This window comes from Dryas octopetala, chromosome 8 (genome assembly GCF_963921425.1).
Source record: "Dryas octopetala chromosome 8, drDryOcto1.1, whole genome shotgun sequence".
Lineage (NCBI taxonomy): Eukaryota > Viridiplantae > Streptophyta > Magnoliopsida > Rosales > Rosaceae > Dryas > Dryas octopetala.
In genome coordinates, this window is record NC_141373.1 from 7,397,834 (window position 1) to 7,419,324 (window position 21,491).

At 37.6% G+C, this 21,491-nt stretch overlaps 2 pseudogenes; both read right to left on the minus strand.

Moving 5' to 3' along the window:
• Nucleotides 1-265: 265 nt before the first annotated feature.
• LOC147276705 (protein IRX15-LIKE pseudogene) lies at nt 266-1,443 on the minus strand (annotated as a pseudogene).
• Nucleotides 1,444-7,029: 5,586 nt separating this feature from the next.
• LOC147276706 (UDP-glucose flavonoid 3-O-glucosyltransferase 7 pseudogene) lies at nt 7,030-8,751 on the minus strand (annotated as a pseudogene).
• Between the last annotated feature and the right edge of the window lie 12,740 nt (nt 8,752-21,491).

Sequence of the window (21,491 nt, forward strand, 5' to 3'; positions counted from 1 at the left end):
ATTTGAATTCTCTCTGGAGTAGTGGGATTAATGAGGTGAAATTTATTCTCTTAATGATCAAATTAATAGCATAAAGACTAAGTTGGAGCGTTTGAACATTCAAATACAAATAAAATCCAAAATTTTTATTCTTTTCTCAATAACCAAACAGCTGAGTAGCTGACCCACTAAACCCACTAAAGCCTTCCACTTTCCAGTTCCCCAAAGCATGATAATTTAATAATTTATCATTACTTTGTAATTGCTCATAACAATTTCCATCTACAAAATTACACTTTTTCTTAGCAAAAAAAAAAAAAAAAAAAAGAACAAAAAGAAAAAACAAACTATGTAATAATTAATACAAATATAATTTGACAAAAAGTTAAAAACCTATCTAAATTAACTAATCATCATCTTCATCCTCTTCTTTCCCAGATGATACAGACAAAGATGTTGATGATGGGGTTGTAGAATCTGTACAAAATTGAAAGCTCTGATCTTCCATTTTCTCCACAACAAAATGGCCCAAGAAATCCACAGTCTCCACCAAGTTTTCTTGGCAGAGAAACTCGTCGCTACAAATCCTCTCAACCTCCCTATAAAAATCATGAACAAAAACATGGGTTTTAGCTCCACCACCCCTCTTGCTGCGGGCCAAAACTCCGGCGGTGAAAATCGCCGACATCCGTCCCGGCGCCGCCGGAGAATACCCACGTGGTCCGTCGACCAGAATCACATCCCAGGGGAGCTGGTAGATGTGGTTGGGCAGGTCGTTGATCCCGAGCTTGCAGTCGGAGAAGAGCAGGTTCTGAACCGGACGACACTCGTTTCGGAGCTGGGATTTGGTGGTGGAGAGAAGTTTTTTGAAGTCTTTGACTCGGGTGGCGTACGACGTGTCGTAGACTTCGATGCCCGGGTGGGACTGCTCGAATTGGGAGACGAGGAACTCGCTCTCGTCGAGGAAGACGGTGCGGCCGCGGTGGTTGAGGGCGTGCCAGAGGAGGGACTCGTGGGTGAGGCCGAAGACGAGGAGGTTGGCGGCGGAGGAGAGGTGGGTGAGTGCGGCGGCGATGGCGGCGAGCTCGGCGGAGGACATGTGGGGTGTAGATGAGGTGTTTGATGAAATGGCGTAGTGAAGAAGAGTGTCGGTGATGGAGGGTGGGAGGGGGATTGTGGAGGTGGGTGTGAGGGTGGTTGTGGGGTTGGGGAGGGTGGTGGGGTTGATGAGAGTGAGAGTGAATGCGAGGGTGAAGAAGGTGAAGAAGAAAAGGAGCCATAGACGGTGTGATGATGGTGAGCTTACTCGTTCTCCTCCGTTGACATTGTTGGGTTTGTGGATTAGGATGAGCTTTGTGTTGGTGGCGTTGTTGGTCTTCATTGCTAGAGAGAGAGAGTTAGAAGGTCCTCTTTGATCTATAATTTTCTGTATTTTTTTTTTTTTTCTTTTGTGTCCGTGCAATTCATGATTCACGGAGGATTGAGTGGGACACGAATGCCAAAGTGGGTGTTTATCAAGGGGTCGGACGTGTTTACAGTTTAAGTCTTTGAAGTTGGACATGTGGCGTCTTGTCCTTGAAGCAAAAGGTGAACAGGGTAAAATATAAAAATTAAATAAGAATAATGTTAGAGATCTTTTCTAATCTAAACATTCATGTATAATGACCAAAATGTTGATAAGTCTACCATAATCAAGTTATACTATAATCAATGGCCAAAAAAAGTTATACTATAATCAAGTTAGATAATAAAAAGGAAACTTTTATTTAGATTTTTTAATTTAATAATTTATTGAATAAAACTTTATGACTTTTAAAATTGGGTTAAATACAAAAATGGTCTACAAACTTTACAATGAATCTCAATTTAATCTACTAATTATAAAAAGTGTCAATTTGGTCACAAACTTTTCAAGTTGTATCAAAGCAATACAAACGCTAACTTTTATCAGAAAAGTAACGAAATTGGTCACATGAAAATGTGATGAACGGACGAAAATGCCTCTGAAAATATGGTCACTTGTTGTGCACATGACCAATTTTCGTTAAATTTTTCGATGGAAGTTAACGTTTGTACTAGTTTGATACAACTTACAAAGTTCGTGGATCAAATTGACACTTTTTATAGATAGTAGACCAAATTGAGATTCACTGTAAAATTCGTGGACCATTTTTGTATTTAACTCTTTAAAATTTTAACTAAAATCCTTTAATATTGTAAGTATTTCATATTACATAATATTGGTTCATTAGTTTCAATTTTTTCACACATACCAAGTGCCGAGCCCTTGACGGTCATTTTTGAGTTTTTAGCAGTGCATTTTTACTTCTTCTTAAGCCTTGATTTGTCGGTTTTCCGTCCAAAATTTCAAAGTTAAAACTTAACATGTAGCCTTCACAAACCTCATTTTATACCCTAAAAAGATATGAGGTGAACCCGTACACTATACTCTAAAAAATTTAAAAAATAATGACATATTTATTTGACAAGTCAATGGTTAAAGGGCTTTATTTAGAAAAAATAAGGATTTTATTTGAGATAAAAAAGTCATAAGATTTTTTTTCTAAATAATAAATATTAGAATAACTAAACTCTAATTTTCCAATAATCCTATGTAGAAGGAGGAGTTAGGTAATAAACTAGGATTAGAAAGTCTAATGTTCGATTTCCTCCTATGTAATAATAATAAATAAAAAATCCTATGTAGGAGCATGAGTTGTCTCATCCTAATGGTTAATTGTTACAATTAAATTGGACAATAATCTATGGTACACTAAAAAGAGATGGTATCAATCCATTCTAAAATCTAGTCTATTTCGAAATAAGTCTAGAGGTCAATGAATCAACATAAGAGATTGATGGAAATTCCCATAACTTAAAAGCTGGTATATACATCTTTCTTTTTAATTTGGGAGGATGGAAGGATATGGCTAAAGCTAGTGTAAGGTTTTCTTACACGTGTAAATGTTGAGTGACATAGTAACTCAATTAAAAGATGACATATGTTCAAATTTAATAATGATTTTTATTTATTATATATATGCGCGTTGTCACATGCAAGGTATTAAATTTTGAATTTCGCTGAAAATTTCGGTTTTTTAGGATGCTGAAATCGAAATACATGTTTAATAATTTTTCGGAAAGATTTCGCTGAAATTTCGAAAGTTTCGGCGAAATTTATTGAAATTATCATAATTTCTCCAACTTTAGAAATTTACAAAAAATAGCTCAAGACTCCAAATAATTCACCAAAAAATTATACGGACTCGTATTGATGAGTGCTAATTTCCTAAAATCTCAAAATAGTCAAATTTCTTTCAAAAAAATTATGAAAAATCCTACTCTTATAATTTAATTTTGAAAAAATAATAATCGCCAAATTCTTGAATTTTCATTTTTTAAAATTCATTTCCACACAACTAAGCTCTAGAACCACAACCAAAGGTCTAAGTTAGTTAAAATAAATTTAAAGAAATTTCTAATTCCTTTAAACAAACCTTAAAACAAATTTGAAAAATTTAAGTAATAAAATTACCATAAGCCAAAATTTGGGTTGTTACACTTAGTGAAGACAAAGCTTGGTTAGGTGAGAGACACGAGAAAAAAGGAAGGAAAGATAAAAAAAAGAAAAAAGACTGAAGAGAGAGGCACGGAGAAAAAAAGTAAGGAAAGAAAAAAAAAAAGGAGGGGGGGGGGTTGTTTAGGGCCTTTGGGCAATTGGAAAGAAAAATAAAAGGTTTGAGATTTCGTTTAGTTATTTTAAACCTTAAACTTTAATACATTTCTATATAAAAAAATAATTAAAAGAATCCTAAAGGGCTTAAAACTTAATATCCTAAAAATTATAGAGTATATAGGGTTTAATGTATAGATTATATAGTATAAAGAGTATTAGGGTTTAGATTTTAGTGTATAATTAAATTATACAGTATAAAAAATATACTAATTTTGTTTATTCATTATACTAATTTTATTTAATAGTATTTGCTCCAGCGCGCATTATATTCACCTTATATCACATGAAACCTACTATATAATTTGATTTTTTCAATGTTTTTTATCAATTTAGTAGATAATATGTTAAATAAATATATGATAAAGTTTCATTCAAAATTTATGTATTTTGATAGCAATTTCCATCTAATTTATGTCGAAATTTAAAAATCTTCAAAATTTCCGTCGAAATTTTCATCGAAATTTTCTCGAAACCCGAAATTTTATTCCTTGGTCACATGACAAGAACAACTACACGAATTTATCTGGTAGAGAAGGGATATGATTGCTCTACCATAAAGCTAGAAACCCATATTTTTCTTATGGTATGCATATTCTTTTATTAATTTGTTTTTTTCTTTAAGGGGGTAAATATAAAGGTCAAGTATTCCACATGAGGAAGAAGAGGAAGAGAGAAGTGTTTAAGAGACAATTTACAAGAAAGCCGCCATAAATTGATAATGGGACGGCTGGGGATTTCACTTTTGGTTGAAAAGGGCATATGCACATGGCCTCATTTAGGGGAATGAATAATTCTGGTTGATTGGAGTATGGAATACTTTGGTGGCCATTAATTTGTGCTACAAGCTCACCTTGTTTTCACTTTAAAGTTTTTGTTTTGAGGAAATGATTTGAGGTGCAAGTCAAAATTATGGAATAATTGGGTTTATACATGATTAATAAATGCCTTTTTTTAAGAAAAAAAAGTTAAGCACTCGATCCATTTTAATGTTACGAAAAAAAAGAAAAAGAAAAATCGTTTGTGTCTCTACCTAAACTCATTTCCAAATGAAAGGAAGTCAACACTAACTAGAATTTAAAATTAGAGGAATTAACAATTAAAATGTTAGTTCAATTAACCCTAAACATTTTCTTAAGTACAGTTAATAATAAAACAATGGAGCTCGGTGCTGGTGTTTGGTCTTTTACTCTTTTGTCTTAGTTTTCTGTTGTAGCTAGAAGTTGGGTAGTTTGGTACTGGTTGCGTTTTTAGCTGTTGTGGTACTGGTTGTGTTTTTAGTTGCTTTGCTGTTTGGTTTTTCATTTGTTCTTGCTGCCTTTGTGGCTTTATTTATGAAATGTTTCATTCCATGGTCAAAAAAAAAAAAAAAATAATAATAAAACAATGCATGGGTGATAGAAACTTACAATCAAATTCATGAATCATGTATCCATATACAAGCACCCTTCTTCTTCTTCTTCTTCTTTTTTTTTTTTTTTTTTTTTTTTTTTTTTCTGGCCAACCTAATTAGGGGTCGGCAATGGGCCGGGCCGGGCTAGCCCGACCCAAATATTTTGGGTTCGGGCCGGGCTCGGGCTTGAATTATAGAAGCCCAATAGGGTTTTCGGGCCGGGCCGGGCCGGGCTTGGGCTTTAATACACAAGCCCAAGGCCCGCCCATCGGGCTTTGGCTTGCGGGCTTGGAGGGCCGGGCCGGGCTAGGCCCGAACGGGCGGCCCAAAATGGGCCCAAAGCCTATTTAGACACATATATATCTTCAAAAAAAAAAAAAAAAGGATTTTGGCTATATTGTGATTTGAACATGAGACCTCACATAACAAGCTTCAACTCTCAACCAACTGAGCTGACTAGTTTATTTGTCGAGTTTGTGAATCATAACATATTTAATAGCTCTTTCGTTTATTTACTTCAATAAATTATTAATATGCTTATTAAGTTATTATATAATACTATTATGTTAGTAATAGTGTAATACCATAAATAATAAACTTTTAAAATTATATACAACATTACAACTATAATAAAACATAAATGTACATATGTATTATTATATATATTTTATTACATATTTTTATAAACAAACGATGCAATTGTGTTGTCAACGATCCAAACCGTTCAAATTTTAGTTCCTCACTCAAAGATAATTTGTGCAAAAAATTAGCTCAATCGGAGATGTAAAAGTAACATAATGGTGGTCAAATTAATGAACGATCGTGGTTTTTCTAATGATCATCGAATGGGTAGATGAATTTCGATTTAGCCGATTTTTTGTACGGATGATCTTTGACTATGAACATAGAAAATGAACAGGTCAGATTGTTGAAATCACGTTGTGGTCTTCATAATTATGGAAACAATAAGGTTTCAACGGGAAAGTTATTAGAATTATACTCTTCAAGTGTATTTATATGTAGAAGCTCATATATCGATCTTGTTTTCAACGATCCGAACCGTTCAAGTTTTAGTTCTCCACTCAAAGAGAATTCTTGCAAAAAATTAGCTTAATCGAAGATGTAAAAGTGATTTTTCTAAATGTAACGGTGATCGAATTAATGAACGATCGTGGTTTTTCTAATGATAATCGAATAGGTAGATGAATTCCGATTTAGCCGATTTTTTGTAAGGATGATCTTTGACTATGAAAATAGAAAATGAACGGTTCAGATCGTTGAATTAATGAAATGACGATTGTGGTTTAATAACTTTAATTATACTTGTATTATAAAAGTTGTATATACACATATACATTTATATTTTATTATACTTGTAATGTTGTATATAATTTTAAAAGTTTATTACTTCATTATTTATGGTATTACATAGTTTACACTATTACTATTTACTAACATTATAGTATTATATAATAACTTAATAAGCATATTAATAATTTATTATAGTAAACAAACAAAAAACCTATTAAATATGTTATGATTTCCAAATTGGGCTTTGGGCGGGTCTAAACGGGCCGGGCTTCGGGCGGCCCATGGGCTTCAAGGGGATGGCCCAAGTCCAACCCAAGAGACTTTCGGGCCGGGCCGGGCCGGCCCAATTTTCGGGTCAAATCGGGCTTCGGGCCTAATGGGCCGGGCGGGCTTCGGGTGGGCTTCGGGCCTTGGGCTTTTTGGTGAGGCCTAAACCTAATCTAACTCCAAAAGTCCTTTAAACCCAATTGGGCTTGGTCCTAGTCCCCCAAAAAATGGTCACCCTAGTGTCACACCCATATCTCATGGGATAATGGCTATTTTCACACCCATAGTATAAGCGAGTTTCTCATCCCCTGCAATATGTCCATAAAAAGCCAATATGCAATATGACATACAGACTAATAATATCTTTTTTATTCTATATAGTATTAATTTCAGACCATAAAGGAAAAAAAAAAACAAACAAACAAACAAAGGGGCTCAAAATGAATTTCACTAGTGTAGGAAAAAATGAAATTGCAACAGAACAAACCAAAATCAAGCATAATTTCATTGTTCCTCTTACTATTTTGGTCAAGATTGCTTCATTCATTGAGTGATGACATGAACCCTTAATTCTTCAATGAAACCATCTAATTCTGAGTAAGATGATCCCCCTACTTCTACAGCTTTCTTTGCCATCTCTGCATATGCCTTGGCTCTGCTTCTCATTTTCTCTGCCTCTTCACCCACCATGGTCTTAGTCACAGCCTTCTCGATGGCCTCCCTCTTCACACTGTCCCCAACCAGTCTAATCCATTCTTTGGCACCAACACCAACCCCAATCCCAAGCACTTGTACTATCAACTTCTCGTTGTAAAACTGCTCTGCAAACACAGGCCATGTTACCATTGGCACCCCAGCACACACTGCTTCAAGGGTTGAGTTCCACCCACAATGAGTCACAAACCCTCCCACTGCTTCATGTGAAAGAATAAGCACTTGGGGTGCCCAATCTCTTATAATCAGTCCCCTCCCTTCAATTCTCTTCTCAAATCCTTCAGGCAACCAATTTTCTTGATCATTCTTTTGTTTCTTGACAACCCAGATGAAATTTTGTCCTGAAGCCTCAAGACCCATTGCAATCTCTAATAGCTGAGCATCACCAAAATTGGACAAACTCCCAAAACACACATAAACAACCGAATTGGGTTTCTTTGTGTTAAGCCACTTTATACACTCTTGCTCATCAGTGGAGGCTTTGTCTTCAAGTACCTGCTCATTGCATAACCAAAGTGGGCCTATATGCCAAGCCTTTACCCCCAAAACCCTCCTGTAGTGGTCAGCATAAGCAGGTTCAAGTTCATAAAAGCTGTTGACAATAACCCCATAGCTCCTCAGCTCCACTTCCTTAATTGCTTCATAAATCTTTGAAAAATCATTCACAACTTCATCTCTGTCACAATCAGGCAATTGCTTCCTTGTCAGCTTGATCTCATCTGGTAAATTGGGAATCACAAAAGGGTCTTCTGAATCAGATGAGACCTGCTTGTGAGGCTTATACAGATACACACATAGTGTAGCACACAAGGAAAAGTAACTGGTTCCATGAAATATGAGCCTGGGAATCCCAAGCTTTGAAGCCACATCAGTAGCCCAGGGGAAGAACATGTCAGCCACAAGACAATTGGGTTTGTTTTGCTGCAAGAACTGCTCAAGTTGTGGTCCAAGCAAGGTTGTGGCTCTGAAGAATTTGGCTTGCATTTCAGGGGAAGTAGCCAAGTGAAGGCTCTCACAGTTTTCTGGCAATCCAACCTCTGCACAAGGCACTTTGATTGTAAAATTGTGGATTTGGGTACCTGAATTTTCAAATTTCTTGTGGATGAAGGGTGCATCTAGAGGGGTTGTGATGAAGGATACTTTCAGACCTCGAGAAAGAAATAGTTTGGCCATGTCTATGATTGGGACCATGTGGCCTTGAGCCATGAAGGGGAAGAAAGCAATATGGAGCTGATGGTTTTTGCTTCCCATGACCATGGTGGTCTTGAACTCTAAGACCTAGCTACCTGCAGAAACTATGAAGCAGATGTAGAACGAGAGTTGAGACTAGAAAGATAAATGGTATGTGTTTCACTGTTTCAGTACTTTTCAACACTAGGCTACATATTCAGATATTCTTAACATTTTTAAGACAGCAGTTTTGTTCACCTCCTTTAACTCAAGTATATGCTCACCTTCCATCTAAAATGCTGCCATGTGTTTAAAAAATTAACCATGAGTTAATCTATTGTATTTAATTATTTGTGATATTATAATGATGAGAGAGAAAAATAATTTGACAACTCTTTTCTACTTTTATCCTTATATTTTATTACTCAACTTTTTTCACTTTTTTATTACCTATTAATTTTTATTTTCTCTTTTAATTAATTATTTCTAATAATTTTTGCTTCTTTTGTTTTTTTGCTCTTCTCCAATACGCTTCTAGTATCTAAAAAACCATATGCATTTAATAATTTTTGCTTTTTTTTTTTTGCTCTTTTCTAATAAGCCTCCAGTACCCAAAAAACCACATCCAATTTTTTTGGGTCGATTTCTCATGTATACACCTTTTATCTATTTTTTTAATTAATTAAAAAAAATAATCCAACAACACCTTTTTTTTTTTTGCCTAAGAATTCTTCTTTCTTGTCTCATACATGACCTTTTCAGATCAAACAAATTCTTAGGTCAATCCAAGGTGTTGCAGCATTTGAAGAGAGAAGAATAGTTGCAACGACATAATTTTTTTTTTTTTAATTCATGTAACTTTTTTATTGGATTTTCTATGTATGTAAATGAGTTGTTTTAGATTTTTGTTTGGCCAACATTTTAGATTAAACTTTGCAAATGAGTTTTTTGTTCGAATTGCAAATGTGTTGTTAGAATATTTTATTTTTTAATTAATTAAAAAAATAGATAAATGTGTATACAAGAGAAGACCCAAAAAAATGGATGTAATTTTTTGAGTACTAGAGGCGTACTGGAGAAGAGCAAAAAAACAAAAAAAGTAAAAATTATTAGAAATAATTAAATTAAAGAGAAAAGAGAAATTAACGGGTGATAAAAAAAAGTTGAGTAATAAAAGATAAGGATAAAATAAGAAAAGAGTTGTCAAATTATTTTTCTCTCTCATCATTATAACATCATAAATAATTAAATACAATAGATTAACTCATGGTTAGTTTTTTAAATACGTGGCAGTATTTTAGATGGGAGGTGAGCATATACCTGAGTTAAAGGAGATGAGCAAAACTGCTCTCCATTTTTAAGGCCAAATCGTACTATGTTGCAGTGTTGGTTTGACTTTGTGTCGTTTTTCATTTTAGTACATTTTTTAAAAAATAATTTCAACCAAATTCTTATCGGTTGGGTTAGTTTAGTTTGCCAAAGTTATAAGCATTTATTGTATAGCGAAATATTTTTGTTAGGGATATATCAGCCAAATTTATAAGCCTTTATTGCATCAGCCTTTATTTTTGCTGAATGACGAAAAAGGACTGACTTATCTTCCCTATTATAAAATGGCAAATAGATCCAAAAAAAGAAAAAGAAATATTGTGAAGGGAAAACCAAGGAATAAAATTTCGGGTTTCGAGGAAATTTCGATGGAAATTTCGACAGAAATTTCGAAAATTTTTAAATTTCGACGAAAATTCGACGGAAACGACGGAAATTGCTATCAAAATACGGAAATTTTGAATGAAACTTTACCATATGTTTATTTAACATATTATCTACTACATTGATAAAAAATATTGACGAAACCAAATTATATGGTAGGTTTCATGTGATATGTGATGAATATAATGCGCGCTGGAGACAAATACTGTTAAATAAAATTAGTACAATGAATAAATGAAATTAATATATTAATATTTTATAATTTATATACTATATATACTCTAATACTTTTTATTTTTTATAATCTACACACTAAGATATTAAGGTTTAGCCGTTTAGGCCCTTTAAAGTATTTTAATTATTTTTATATATAAATGTATTAGGGTTTAGGGTTTAAAAACAACTAAACGAAATTTCAAACTTTTTTTTTTCTTTCTAATTGCCCAAAGGCCCCAAATCTCATTCCCAATTAACAATAAACTTTTTTTTTTCTTTTTTTTTCTTTTCTTTCCTTCCTTTCTCTTTTCTTTCTTCCTCTCTCTCTCTCTCTTTCTCCAATCGTTTTCCCCAAAAAATTCTCCGTCGTCCGGAGGCCAACGACGACGAGAGTACCACCAAAAGGCTCATCTTCTTCTACTCTCCCTCCTCGTGTCTCTCTCTGTCCCAGATAACCGCCGATCATAGCGAATCGAAGCCATAGGGCCGATAGCCACTCCGGCGGCAATCTGCCTATCCCGGCAAAGTTGAAATGCTGGGCCTAGTGGGTTTTGAAGCTCTCGTCATTTTGAACATGTTGGTGGCCTCCGATTATTCATCAGACCACTGTACAAGGCGTGACTGTGTGAGGTGAGGCGTGAGGGTTAGCTGGGTTACAGCTTTACTAGGTAAGTGAGCGAAATTTCAACGAAATTTATCTCAAATTCAAAAAACTTGGCTGTTAGGGTGTTCGAAATTTCGCCGAAATATTCCGAAATTTTGTCGAATGTGTGTTAAAATTTCGGAACCCTTACAAAACGAAATTTAAACCCTTGCATTTAACCTAAAAGAAATGAACTCCTTGACCTATTTGATCCAAAAAAAAAAAAAAAACCTTATTGACCTAAGTCTTTAAAAAAAAAAAGCAGATTAAAGCTATCAAAAAAAAAAAAAAAAATCACAAAGTCATCTCCTTTTATCTTTTTTTTTTTCAATATCTCTATTATCCATTATCCCTTCAGATCTGGAACCTTCTCCATAATCCATTATCTCCATTAGCCATTATCTTCTTAAACCCACCACGTACAAAAAATCCAAAGTCATACCACTACACCCAAACCCATCATCTTCCGTTTCTCTCTATATCTCTCTATGTTCAAGCTTAAACATTCCAACAGATCCCTCACCTTCCAAATCCAAACACAGATCGACCACTACACCCAAACCCATCACAAACTACGACAACGATGATCGTTCGATTCATGTCGATCGCGGCTCCGACAGATCCTCTCTCTCCGCTGCACTCTGCTCCCAGCTTTTTCTCAGGTAGTTGTCATCTGGGTTCTTCCCTCTAGTGAGTTGCAGATGTGTTCGATCTGGACTGAGAGGAGTTGAGAGAGAAAGTGAGTGAGCTCGGTGAGGGTGTCGAGCTGAGTGAGGCCTGAGCAGTGAGCGAAATTTCGTCGAATTTCGGTTATTTTCGATAATTTCGACGAAATTTCGAATATTTCGGCGAAATTCTCCCGAAAAATTGATGGATGAGTGATAAAATTTCGGTATCCCTAAAAATCGAAATTTTCGACGAAATTTCGCCAAAAATTTCGAAATTTAACTCCTTGGGTAAAACGAAGATAAAGAAAGCAATGACAAGAAGCATAAAAATTTGGAAAATATTTGGGTCATTCTTAGGGGGTATTCTAAGGTCACTCCATCCCCCTAATTTCGATTTCGGCAATGCCGGTGCATGATCGAAACCGTTCACTTTTTAGATAACCAATTAAAGATCATCTCTGTAAAAAATCAAATCAATCGAAAATCGTTTGGTTATATAACTGTTGTCAATTAAGTAGAAAAAATTGATGATTTTCAATTAAAGAGTGATTTTTTGACCAAACCGTTGTTTTTTTCTATTTAATCAACAACTGTTATATAATCAAACGATTTCCGATTGAGTTGATTTTTTGCAGAGATGATCTATAATAGGTGATCTAAAAAGTGAACAGTTCCGATCATGCGCTGGTATTACTGAAATTGTTATTTTGAGAGGAGTGGTAACCTTGGGGTACCCCCGGGGGGTGACCCAAGTAGTGTCCTAGAAATTTAAAATGAAGATGGGCCAGAACCAAAGAGACTTGCAATGACAAAAAAGGGTCCAACCAAACCCAAAAACTCAAAATACCAACTACCTAAGATGAAGGAAATGTGAAAAAAGCAGGGACAAAAGAGGGAGAGCACTGTTCTTAAGCTACAGTAATGAACAGTGCTCCACTTCTCACGCCTTTTAGTATATATATAATTTCTAAGAATAGGATACATATAAAGCAAGAACTCTAGGCTTTCATTAGGAATCAGCAGCAGTGTTATGCAGCTCCAATTCTTCAATCAATGCATTCAAATCCTTGTAAGATGATCCACCTTCCTCCACAGCCTTTCTTGCCATTTCCCCAAGCACCTTAGCTCTGCTTCTCATTTCCTCTGCTTCTTCCCCCACCATAATCTGTGTCACCACCTTCTCTATGGTTCCCTTTCCCACTTTATCCCCCCCTCCAAACCTACCCCATGTTTGAGCACCAACACCTACCCCAACCCCAAGTACTTGAGTCACCAACTTTTCATTGTAAAACTGATCAGCAAAGGCTGGCCATGTGACCATTGGCACCCCAGCAGACACTGCTTCAATTATTGAGTTCCACCCACAATGAGTCACAAAGCCCCCTACTGCTTGGTGCTCAAGAATTGGCACCTGTGGAGCCCACCCTCTTATGACTATCCCTTTGCCTTCCACTCTCTTCTCAAACCCTTATGGCAACCACTCTTCATTTTCTTCATCATTCTTTTGCCTTTTTGACAACCCAAATGAATTGCTGCCCAGAAGCCTCAAGACCCATTGCAATTTCCAAGAGCTGAGCATCATCAAACTTCATCACACTTCCAAAGCTTACATAAACCACTGAATTGGGTTTCTTAAAATTTAGCCACTTCAAGCATTCATGTTCTTCTAAAGACAATCAGCATGACTAATGAAAATAAGTAAAGGCGGCTATCACTGAGTAGACAAGTTAAAAAGTCAACTAGGTGTACTGGCAGAGGAACAACTAGGTGTACTGGCAGAGGAACTAAGGTGTACTGGCAGAGGATCTAAGGACCGGTCTTTGGACTGGTGGACCGGTCCTCCAATTCCTTCAACTCTTTTTCATGCATTTGTCCTACATCAGTCCCTCCCTCTTGAAAAGAACTCGACCTCGAGTTCTCCATTGGTAAGAATTGATACTTCGGGGTGTGATACTCAAATAAATCTTTCACATTGAAGGTTTTGGAGATATTGTACTCACTTGGTAGGTCCACCACATAAGCATTGTCATTAACCTTTTGTAGGATTTGAAATGGGCCAATCTTCTTCTGCTTAAGTTTGTTGTACGTACCAACAGGAAATCGTTCTTTTCGCAAATGAACCATTACCATGTCTCCAACATCAAAGAGCTTCTCACGGCGGTGTTTGTCTGCATCCTCTTTATATTTGATAGCTGATTTTTCCAGCTTTTCTTTTACCTCCGCATGAACTGTTGCAAACTTCTCAATCATGTGTTCTGCCACAATGTTCATTCCTGGCAATTTTGGTAGTGGAACTAAATCAAGAGTGTGTGAAAGACGACGACCGTACACAATCTCAAATGGTGTCTTGCCAGTGGAACGATTTGGCATGTTGTTGAAGGCAAATTCTGCTTGAGACAATGTAACATCCCATTGCTTCGGTTTCTCCCTTGTGAGGCTCCTTAAGATGTTCCCCAATGTTCGGTTTACCATTTCAGTTTGGCCGTCGGTTTGGGGATGGCATGTAGTGCTATACTTCAAAGAAGTATCCAATCGTTTCCATAAATCACGCCAAAAGTGGCTAAGGAATTTGCTATCACGATCCGAGACAATTGTCTTAGGTAATCCGTGCAAACGAACCACTTCTCGGAAGAATAATTGGGCAATGTGACTTGCGTCTGATGTCTTTTTGCAAGGTATGAAATGTACCATTTTTGAAAATCTATCAACAACAACAAAGATAGAATCCATACCACGTTGAGTTCGCGGAAGACCCAAGACGAAGTCCATGGATAAATCCTCCCAAGGAGCTTCTGGGATTGGGAGTGGCGTGTATAATCCAGTATTTTGAGCTACACCCTTGGCAGTTTGGCAAGAGTAACAACGCCGAACATACTTGTCTACTTCGCGCTTCAACTGAGGCTAATAATATCGATCCTCCACCATAGAAATGCTCTTATCTCTGCCCATATGTCCTCCTAGACCTCCACCATGAACCTCCCTGATGATATGCTCACGCAAAGAACCTCTTGGAATGCAGAGGCGTGCATCCATGAAGAGATACCCTTCTTGAATCTGAAATTGCCCATTGGTAGGTTCTCTTGAATTGCATTGTTCCCATTTTTCCTTGAAATCTTCATCATCTGCATATAAGCCTTTCAAGTACTCAAAACCAATTACCTCATTGCGCACGGTGGTAAGTAACAAGGCTCGACGACTCAAGGCATCCGCCACTTTGTTGAGTTTTCCGGATTTATGTTTCAAGGAGAAGGTAAACCGTTGAATGTAGGCAACCCACCGAGCGTGCATACGGTTTAACTTCGTGGTATTGTTGAGGTATTTAAGGGCTTCATGGTCGGTGTTTAACACAAACTCCCTTTGAATCAAATATTGCTCCCAATGATGTAGGGTCTGAACCACTGCATACAACTCAAGTTCATAAGTTGTCCATTTTTGTCGAGATTCACTAAGCTTTTCGCTAAAGTAAGCCACAGGTCTGCCTTCTTGGGATAGAACAGCCCCAATGCCCACAATAGATGCATCACAATCAACTTCAAACACCTTGTCAAAGCTGGGCAGAATTAAGACTGGTGCAGTTGTCAATTTCTCCTTGATGTCAGAGAAGCTCTGTTCAGCGGCTTTATTCCACTGGAGTTGTTTTTGTTTCAAGCAGTCAGTGAGGGGGGCAGCCACAATGCTAAAATTCCTCACAAACCTTCGGTAGAAGGTAGCAAGGCCATGAAAACTTCGAACATCACTAATTGTTTTTGGTGTGGGCCATTCTCGGATTGCCTTTACTTTGGACTCATCAACTTTAATGCCTTCAGCACTTATCACATAACCCAAAAAGATTAGGCTATCTGTTAAGAAGGTGCACTTCTTCATGTTAGCAAACAAGTTGTTTTGCCTTAATGCCATAAACACCTCTCTCAAATGATGTAGATGATCGGCTTCATGGTGGCTGTAAATCAAGATATCATCAAAGTAGACAACAACAAATTTTCCAATAAAGGGCTTAAATACCTGATTCATAAGCCTCATGAATGTACTTGGTGCGTTAGATAATCCGAAAGGCATGACTAGCCACTCAAAGAGTCCATCTCTTGTTTTGAAAGCCGTCTTCCACTCATCACCCGGTCGAATACGAATTTGGTGATAGCCACTCTTGAGATCAATCTTGGAAAACACTTTGGAACCAGCCAATTGATCCAACATATCATCTAATCGTGGTATAGGGAACCTATACTTCACCGTAATTTTGTTGATAGCTCGGCTGTCAACACACATACGCCAACTACCATCTTTCTTTGGAGTGAGTAAAGCGGGCACGGCACATGGACTCATGCTCTCCCGAATTAGTCCTTTCTTTAACAAGTCGTCTACTTGTCCTTGCAAGATCTCGAATTCTTTCGGACACATTCGGTAATGGGGAAGGTTTGGCAAGCTCGCTCCCGGTATGAGGTCAATATGGTGCTGGATGTCGCGCATGGGTGGTAGTTCATCCGGCAAGTCTTTTGGCACCAAATCCATGAATTCGGCTAACAATGGCTTTACCTCATCTAGAATCTCGAGCCCTCCTCCTGGAACCTCCATTTCTCCTTTTACTACTACAGCAAAGACTTGCTTGGACTCTCCCATCTCCTTAGCAATATCCGGGACTACCAAGAAGGAATTGCTCACTGATTGTGGTGGTAAAGGGCGAATTCCCGCTCTCACAGGAGCAAGGACAATCTTTGTAATACCTTGGTAAAAGGTATATGTGTTATCTCTGCCCCTATGAATAGTATTTTTGTCAAATTGCCATGGCCTCCCAAGTAACATATGGCAAGCATCCATATCCACTACATCACAAATCACAACATCTTGATAATTTTTACCAATGGAAAAAGAGATGTCACATTGTTCAGTTACCTCTGTTTTGCCAACCTCCTTGATCCACCCGATGCTATAGGGGTACTTGTGTTTCTTTGTACTTAGGCCCAATTTCTCCACCATAGTCTTTGAGACTATGTTTTCACTACTCCCACCATCGATGATCACGTCACAAACTCGCCCATTGACGGTACATCGAGTTTTGAAGATGCTGTGACGCTGAGTATCAGCCTCCTTCCGCGGGGTGTATAATAAGTGCCTAACCACAAGGGATAGGCCCTCATCTCCAAAAGTCCATGTTGATGGATCTTCCTCCTGCGTGTGTTCATCTTCTGGGTAGTAATCTTCGGTGTTGCCATCTCCATTTTCATGGGTGGCTATGTTAACAGTACTGTTGGGACAACGGTTAGAGTAATGGCCAGGTTGACCACATCTAAAACAAGTGTTTCCTCTAGGGACTGCATAGGGGTTGGTGTTGTTAGGCTTGTAGTTGGAAGAACTTGCATCTTGCTTAGCACCAACAGGGTTACGAGCGGGGGCTCGGTTTTGTGATTGGCTTGACTCTGGAGCTCGGGTTGCTGTCTTACTCTTATCTTGCTCTAGATTAGGAAGTGGGGAAGGTGGAGCATTATACGTCCTTCCAGGGGGTGGAACACGAGAAGAGCGCTGACTCAACTGTAACTCAGCCCTCTTTGCTAACTGAACTGCCATATTCAAAGTAGAAACAGGGTGCAAAGAGACTAAGTCTTGTACATCTCGCCTCAACCCTCCAATGAATCGGGAAACCAACTGACCTTCTGTTTCTGTCAATGCGTTACGAACCGACAAATGGTTGAACTCAAAATCATAATCTTGTACAGATCGATTACCTTGCTGACAACTCTGATATTGCTGGAATAAGATTTGATCATAGTCAATGGGAAGAAATCGGCCTCTCATTAGTTGTTTCATCCGGTGCCAAGACCGTATTCGAGCTTTTTGTTGTCGAGTTCGCATCATTTGCAGTTGTTCCCACCAGGCTGATGCTCCTCCTTTAAGTTTGTATGAGACAAACTTAACTTTCTTCTCTTCTGGAATTTCCATGTATTCAAAGAAACTTTCAACCTCAACTAACCAATCAAGGAATTCTTCAACTCCCAGTCTGCCATTGAAAGATGGAAGGTCCATCTTCATTCGAAAATCACCATGGTTGTTCCCTCGGGGTGGCACTTCGTTAAAGAGTGCATCTTCAATCTCTTCGTCGGTAGAATCACCATTATCTTCTTGATAAGGGGCATTCACTACCCTTGGACCACGTTCGCGCTCACGTGGTGGTGGTGGCAGGAGGCGCTCCATGGTGGTCGTTAATCGTTCAAGTCGTCGCTCGATTCTCTGCTCCAACGTCTCGAACAATTGTGTGATCACAACTCGGGTCTCCTCGGGTAACTCCGCGAGGTTAGCCAAATCGGGGTTGTCGCCGGCGGCCATCGATGCAAGGGTAGTCTTCGCTCTGATACCACTTTTGACGCAGCGGGATCGCTGAGAAGACTAGCTCTCGTGCTAGGGACGGTTCTCTTTGACGCACAAAGAGGAAGAGAGAATACTCTCAGAATTTGGAACAAGTTGTCTTCAATATTCATTAACTTCAAATTACACACAAGCTATCCCTTTTATAGGGAGGTTACAATCAAAAGAGAGCTAAGTGACTAACACTCAATCAACCACCATCATGGTGGAGCTAGCTGAAACACTAATTACAAAATGGAAGAGAGAACTTATCACGTACCAACGGTCCAACAGTAAGGTGCCTCTCAACACAAAGAGCAATCCTTAAAAACAGGGGAAGACAATCAGCATGACTAATGAAAATAAGTAAAGGCGGCTATCACTGAGTAGACAAGTTAAAAAGTCAACTAGGTGTACTGGCAGAGGAACAACTAGGTGTACTGGCAGAGGAACTAAGGTGTACTGGCAGAGGATCTAAGGACCGGTCTTTGGACTGGTGGACCGGTCCTCCAATTCCTTCAACTCCTTCTCATGCATTTGTCCTACATCACTCCCCGGCTGCTTTGAACAACTTGGTGAATTCTGTTTCTACATTTTTCTTTGAAAAAGGTGGTATTTGCTTTCTTGTTAGCTTGATCTCAACTGGGAAATTGGGGATGGTAAAATATTATGAATCAGATGTCACCTTCATGTGAGGCTCATACAACTTCACACTTTGAGAAGCACATAATGGGAAAAAGCCAGTCCCATGAAAGACGAGCCTTGGAATCCCAAATTTGGCAGCAACATCTGTAGACCAAGGAAGTGAGGACGGTGTTGGTCCAAAATCTGCTCAAGTTGTGGTCCAAGCAGGTTGCTAGCTTTGATGAATTTTTCTTTCATATCTTGGGTTGTAGCCATGTTGGCACTCTCACAACCCTCAGGTAACCCAACTTCCACAGATGGAAACTTGATGACAAGAAGTTCAATTTCAAACCCCATGTTTTTGCTTCTATGGATGGCTTTGGAGAAGAGTGGTGCATTGAGGGTAGTGGTTATTATGGTGGATTTTACACCATGAGAAGCAAATAATTTGGCCATGTCGATGAGGGGTATGCTGTGGCCTTCAGCCATATATGGAAAGAAGACAATATGAAGCTGCTGATGGGGTTTAGTTTCCATGGATACAAAATGATGATGGATTGATGCTGATGGGAAAAATGATAGTTTTGAGAGCTTAGGCTTTGATTAAAACAATGAACTGAAAGATTGGGTATAAGTAAAGACAGAAACTTGGGGGGCAAGGATACAATAAAGACTACTAGGCTCACCAAGTTTATTCACCATATTTCTTTAGGAAATAATGTGTATCTATATATGTTAGTACCGTATTTGTTGAAAACAAATGAAGTATAGAGTAAATACAAATTTAAATAATATAAAATTATCACATTATTTGATGAACAAAATTTGATGAGTGTAGTAATAACTGACATACAAACTAGAATAAGTTGAATTGGAATAAAGTATTAGTGAAGACGATCGATCAGGATTATTGAATGATTGACAAGCATAAACGCAACTTAAGTCAAGATAAAAGTGGGATGTTCTGTCTACTCTTTCTTTGCTTACATAGTCACTTACATCATTTGTTGATTTTGTTCACATTAGAGCTTTCTTTTAATATTGTTTTACTAAGAATCATGACAAATCTATAAAGGGACATGTCAAAATTTCCAGGTTTCCATTAAAAAAGAATAGCACTTGTCTCTCTTGGGATTTTGTGAGTTTTATCATTGATTAAGCATAGTTAGATAACACAAACCTTTTTTTTTTTTTTTTTTTGTTGTGGATACGTATGACACTAACTTTTCTGTGTCATATAAAAAATAAACTACACATCTCTATGAACATTTCCAAGCTCTGTGCAAGACTGCCTATATAGCTCCATTATCTCCAATATTGTTATTATAATTAATAACATGTTGCAATGAACTAGCATACATACTCCATAGTTTTAAAAACAGATTAGGCTAAGAAGGGGTTGATCGCAATAACTGATGTTGAAGTAGATTGTTATCATGCACAAACTAAAAATTGACCGTAATTTACTAATTAAACTCCATATATCAATATGGGTAGGGCAGTGTAGAATTTTAACATAGAATAATTAACCCTATAATCTAAGGCTCAAAGCGTGTTATAGACTTAGAAGAGTGGACATATGATTTGACTCAAGACACTCTTGTGCAAGCGCAAAAGAGAAGTTGGAGACCAAAGAAATCCCATGTTAGGATTTCATATTTCAAGCCTTCAAGGGAGCCTAGTAAAAGAAGAGAAAATCCTAAACCCAAAAAGTTACACTAGTGTAAGTGAGAAAACCAAGATTTCATCATATATATGTCAAAGAAAAAAAAAACAATAAATAGTCAAATTAGAAAAGAGTGGTACTAGAGGCATTTCACGAAAAGCAAACATGAGATAACAAATCCAGTCTTTCACTAAGATTTCGAATAGCTGTCCTGAATTCAAGTTGATTATGTTTCACCTCTTTCTCGGAGAAAGACGATCAAACAATTCCCAATCATGGTCCTTGCAGATCGGATCATCCATATAATATACAAAAAGAAACTCCAGATACTTGATATCTTTCTCTTTGAATGAGATCTCAATTCCAGCGACGGTTTCATTAGATATCTTACAAATCCTACTTGGGGAGATTTGATTCATTACGAATTAAATAATTCGGAATGAAAGGGTTCGCTTTGACCGTTAAGAGTAGGTAACCCGTTCCCTGTGTCTTTGTTTCTATTGCATTCTATCTCATAGTATCACATTCTATTATGCGATATTTGAGAATCACCGTCAATACCTCGACGTAGGTCTGGGATAATCCCTTGTTCCACAGTCTGGGGCTATTTACAACTATCCAATTAAGAATTCTCAGATGTACTAGCAAGTGCATCAAAGATGCAGTCATCAATTCGCCTGAGAGGCCACAATTACCGCGAGCAAACATATTAATGACGAGGAATGCATTTTTGCTATGCTACTAATACTTGTACTTGCTCCCTCCGGTAAAATGCCCACCCGTAACCCAGCAGATAAAGTACATTACATAGTCCGTTTTAGGGATTGGCGACTTACCCATTCAGTGACTTTGGCACTGGACGTTCCCAAAATGGGTACTGTACTATCGAGTCGGGTGAATTCAATAATAGATGCATGTTGGCATTCCAGCCTTCCTTCTCCTTTCAGGGCCTATCCGAAAGAGAATAAATTAAATGTTCGATAGCAAAACAAGTTAATTTGATTGGTTAATTCAATTAAGAAATGGGCCTTAGCACTCGATTTCGCTGGTACCATCCA